The following is a 5,750-nucleotide window of genomic DNA, read 5'->3' on the forward strand; positions in this document are numbered from 1 at the left end:
AGCCGGATGAGAATGGCTCACGCGTGCTGATTGAGCATGGGGTCCTACGCATCTGGGATCGCCAGCGTCGCCTTCTCGCCAAGGTACCCAGAGGTGAAAATCGACTCTATGTACTTGATGTGCAGGTGGCACAACCGGTTTGTCTCGCTGTCCGTCGGGACGACGAGGCGTGGCAATGGCATGAGCGCTTTGGGCACCTTCATTTTGAGGCCCTGAAGCATCTAAGTGCCAAGGAGATGGTGCGAGGCCAGCCATGCCTCGACCATGTGGAGCAGTTCTGCGACATCTGCGAGCGGACGAAGCAGAGACGACTCCCCTTTCCCTAGCAGGCGAGTTTTTGGGCCAAGGAGAGGCTGGAGCTCGTGCACGGAGATCTGTGCGGCCCGGTGACGCCAGCCACACCAGGAGGTCGACGCTATTTCCTGTTGCTCGTCGACGATCTCTCTCGCTACATGTGGGTGATGGTCCTCGGCAGTAAGGGAGAGGCGGCGGACGCCATCAGGCGCGCGCAGGCTGCTGTGGAGGCGGAGAGCGGCTGCAAATTGCGTGTGTTGTGCACTGACAATGGCGGTGAATTCACGGCGGCTGAATTCGCGTCGTACTGCGCTGATGAGGGCATCCAGCGCCACTACTCCGCGTCGTACAGCCCACAGCAAAACGGCATCGTCGAGCGGCGCAACCAAATGGTTGTGGGGATGGCTCGGGCTCTCCTCAAGCAGAGAGGGATGCCGGCTGTTTTCTGGGGAGAGGCGGTGCTAACAGCCGTCTACATCCTAAACCGCTCGCCTACTAAGGCACTCGACGGCAGGACGCCGTACGAGGCCTGGCATGGGCGGAAGCCGGCGGTCTCCAACTTGCGGGTCTTTGGCTGCCTTGCGTTCGCCAAGGAGCTCGGCCACATCGGCATGCCTGACGACAGGAGTACTCCGGGAGTCTTCATCGGCTACGCGGAGGGCTCAAAGGCCTACCGCATCCTCGACCCGAATACACAGCGTGTGCGCATGGCGCGAGACATCGTGTTCAACGAAGGGCGAGGGTGGCAATGGGACAAGGCGGTGGACGACGGCTCGACGCCGACGTATGACGACTTCATTGTCGAGTACGCCCACTTCAAGGAAGTCGGGGGAGCAAGCAGCTCCTCTTCACCGGGCACGTCTACCCCGGCCCCCAAAACTACATCGACTCCGGTGCCTGCTATGCCGACGGCACCACAACCGGCAACGCCGCATACTCCAGCCCTGACAGTCACCACTCCGGGCTCATCTTCATCAGCACCAGCTCACGCAGAGCACAACTCGATGAAGTTCGCTTCCCCGCTCACTCACGACGAGGAGCGTATCGACGCGTATCATGGCGGCGAACCGCTGCGGTATCGTACGATGGATAATCTACTAGGCGACCAGCCGGTGCCGGGACTGGTGCCACATGACCTGGAGGCGCAGCTACAACTCCCATGTGAGGACGGCGAACCACGGTCCTTTGTAGAGGCCGAGAGAGACGCGGCATGGCGCGCCGCGATGCAGTTGGAGATGGATGCGGTCGAGCAAAACCGCACCTATGAGCTCGCTGACCGCCCTCGTGGTCAGCACGCAATCACCCTTAAGTGGGTGTTCAAGCTGAAGAGGGATGGAGCTGGCGCCATCATCAATCACAAGGCTCGCTTGGTGGCCCAAGGCTTCTTGCAGCAGGAAGGAGTCGACTTCAACGAACCTTTCGCTCCCGTGGCACGGATGGAGTCCGTGCGACTTCTCCTTGCGCTAGCTGCCCAGGAGGGCTGGCGTGTCCATCACATGGATGTCAAGTCGGCATTCCTCAACGGCGACTTGAAGGAGGAAGTCTACGTGCATCAGCCACCGGGATTTACGATCCCCGGCCAGGAGGGCAAGGTACTCCGCCTGCGTAAGGCTCTCTATGGCCTACGACAGGCACCTAGGGCGTGGAACGCCAAGCTGGACTCCACGCTAAGATGGGCTTCGAGCAAAGCTCGCATGAGGCGGCCGTCTACCGACAGGGCAGTGGAGGAAATGCCCTGCTGGTGGGCGTCTATGTTGACGACTTGGTGATCACCGGCACCAAAGATGTAGAGGTGGCGGCGTTCAAGGAAGACATGAAGGCCACCTTCCAGATGAGTGATCTAGGGCTCCTCTCCTTCTATCTAGGTATTGAGGTGCACCAGGATCACTCCGGGATCGCGCTTCAATAGTCCGCCTATGCCAAGCGCATCGTTGAGCTAGCTGGGCTCACCGACTGCCACCCAGCTCTCATCCGATGGAGGAGAGGCTGAAACTGAGCCGCGACAGCACGGCGGAGGAAGTGGATGCTACGCAGTACCGATGCCTTGTGGGGAGCCTTTGCTACCTCGCCCACACACGGCCGGACTTGGCATTCTCCGTCGGCTATGTCAGTCGGTTCATGGAGCGACCGACGTCGGAGAACCAGCAGGCAGTGAAGAGGATCGTCCGCTACGTGGCAGGGACCCTCGACCACGGCCTCCACTACCCTAGGTGTCTGGGGGCGGCACACTTCGTCGGGTACAGCGACAGCGACCACGCCGGCGACATCGACACCAGCAAGAGCACGAGCAGGATCCTCTTCTTCCTCGGCAAGTGTCTTGTGAGCTAGCAATCGGTCAAGCAGCAGGTGGTGGCCCTGTCCAGCTGTGAGGCCGAGTACATAGCGGCCTCCACCGCCTGCACCCAGGCGCTCTGGCTTGCTCGACTGCTTGGTGATCTCCTCGTCCGAGACACCAGAACGGTACAGCTCCTGGTGGACAGCAAGTCCGCCCTGGCCCTGGCAAAGAACCCCGTTTTCCACGAACGAAGCAAGCACATCCGATTGAGGTATCATTTCATCCGCAACTGTTTGGAAGAAGGGAGCATCGAGGCGAGCTACATCAACACCATGGATCAGCTCGCAGATCTGCTCACCAAGCCTCTTGGGAGGATCAAGTTCCTCGAACTCTGCTCCAGGATCAGGATGATTCGGCTCTCCCACAAGACGACGTACAAGACTTAGGGGGAGAATGATGGATAAGTCTACGTACTAGGGTCTTTGTGGGGCTGCAGCACATGGTCCTTTGTGGGGCTGCAGCACATGGTCTTTGTGGCTGTTAGGATAGAATCCTTGACCATCAAGGACTGGCAGTTAGGATAGCATCTTAGACTGGCATCTTAGCAGCATCTTAGACTAGCATCTTAGCATATGCTTGGCTGGCTAGCAGACTATAAATATGTATCCCCAACCCCTCAGGTTGGCATGGCATTGTGTGAGAAATAAACCAACGAAATTGTCCCAACTCTCCTAGTGTCATCCACAACTATCAATGCTCAGGTTGAAAGGTCTAACATGGTCACCTAGCATGAGGTAAGCAAGTTCAGGAGCATTCGGATAGGTTAAGAGAAGAAAGAACAACTGATTCTATTTAATTTTTAGAATAAGGCAGAGATAAGGCAAGAGTCTAGTTTTGGGTGTAAAATCTTCTGGCCATAGCTTCCCCTTACAATAACCTAATCCCTTTCCAGTCATTCTAGCTATATTTTTCCAAATAGTTATCCCTTGACAATGCCATTGGTCAAGTTTCCTTCTCAATAACTAGGCCTTGCCATTTGGTGACTCAACCATAGTTGGAAGACTGTTTGAAAACATGCATGTTCACATGCATTATTTTCTCTCAAAGAATTAGAAACAGGAAAAGAAGAACACAGAATAAGGCGCTGTAACTTACCTTGGTATAGAACGCTGATGCAGAAATGTAATCATTTCTCTCGATTGCTTTACTCGCAAATGACTTCAATTGTGATATTTTCCTTTCATTCACTTGTTCGTCCTGAACCATAAATAATACGTATCAAATAAGATGGAGACATGAGTAATGAATAGAAAAATGCTATAATAGTAAAAAAAAAATACATAGGACTGTTCTATAAATGTTTGGGAAAACATGGTTTTGATTTGGCCAAAATATTGACTATCAACAATCTATATTGTTTAAGCATAATGTTTAGACTTCCAATCATACATCATCCTGCATCCGTGCTCAGTACTATAAGCTCACATACCAATAAAAAATTTAACAACCAGCAATATACTGTAATACTCCCTCTGTATCAAAATATAAAACACAAATATCTTTGATTGGTAATAGGCTCCAATAGCGATGAAAACTTTAAAAACCAGCAATATAGTCTCCTCATAAATTTCACCTCACAAATATTTTTCTAGTGTAAGTGTGCAACCCCTTTCATTTCCTACTTTCCAATATAATCTTAAGATTTAAGATGATGCCACAATCAAAACCTCCCTCTTTTGCACATAGTAGATGAAAGTTTCTAACAAGATGAAAAACAAATTGCCATCATTCCCTTAGTATGCCCAATATGAAACACTGGAATTTCATGACTTGACTTTCACATAAATAGCCAAATAGGTGTAATTCCAGCAAATTCTCTACCAAATTTATCCATTGCAAACAGGACCAAATACTTGAAGTAAGATTAGTCCGCATAAGCAAGAAAAGAAGGAGCAAAAAATATAACTAAATTCAATTTGACATGTTTCATCCCTAATTACCTAAAGCAAACATAAGATACAAATCTGGTATTTAAGATATTCGAAATATTTCTTTATTAGCAACATATTTTTCAATATTTTAACAACTCATTTAGAAAGGACAGCCAAATATAGCATTTGATTAATATTTTTTCATGTGGAAGCATTTAATAAAGTGTAGAACGGTCAAATTGTTTTAAGCCAAGTCATTAGTCAACTTAAGCATCATGTGGTGTCACTTGACAAAATGCGCATTCATGTTTTCAGCCAAAAATTACATTGAGCAAGAATCCAAGCAGACTGTTCGATACTGGACATAGATTAATTCTAGAAGAAACTGGAGGCACATAAGGTCCTGGTACAAATACTTGTGGATAAGGACCTGGTGTAAAGTTGCTACAAAAAGAATGCAGACTTGCAGACATAATGGTTTACTATTTGGTTCACTGCCATGGTTTACCACTATTTCCTCTACAACTGTCTGCCACAACCATGGCAAAAAATGGCCCTAAAGATAGTCACTGACATTTGAGTCCTGCTAAAGAGAAGTTTGTAGTGCTTAGGCCAAACTTGGCTGCCTAAGATGTGGCAAACTGCGGCAACAAACCAAATAGGCCCTAAAGATGATAAAATTGACTAATAACTATCCTACAAGTACCTTAGGATCAACTTCGACCTCGACCTCTTCCCCACGGACAACGTGCTGCTCCCATTGGCGTCGCTGCACCTGGCCACGTCCTCATGCTCCGCTGGATCGCCGGGTTGGGACGGTGACTCCTCTGGTGCTGGCGCGAAAGGCAGCCTGAAAAACAACAAGTTGTTTTCAGAAAATCCACCAAACACACAACTCAACCTCTTCTCTGAGATTAGCACCACAAAAAAAAAGCCTTCAAGGGAGTAAAGTACCAAACAATAAATTAGAATGGAGCATGAGAACAATACAGAAAACGAACAAATGGAGAAAAGGCAAACAATTCAAACTTATTTGTGTTTACACGTGAACATGCAACTTAAGGCAGAAGTAGCAAGCAGTGTAAGGCGCGAAGAGGCCCCCCGGGCAGGGCACAAGGACGTGCCAAAGGTGACGCCCGTGGAGGCGCCAAGGACGGCGCCGCTGGCAAGCCCAAGCCGGCACAGGACAACAGTTGCCACAACTGTGGCCGGCTTGGCCATTGGGCCAATGAGTGTTGATAACCACGACA

Source organism: Triticum dicoccoides, chromosome 5B, assembly GCF_002162155.2.
Source record: "Triticum dicoccoides isolate Atlit2015 ecotype Zavitan chromosome 5B, WEW_v2.0, whole genome shotgun sequence".
Lineage (NCBI taxonomy): Eukaryota > Viridiplantae > Streptophyta > Magnoliopsida > Poales > Poaceae > Triticum > Triticum dicoccoides.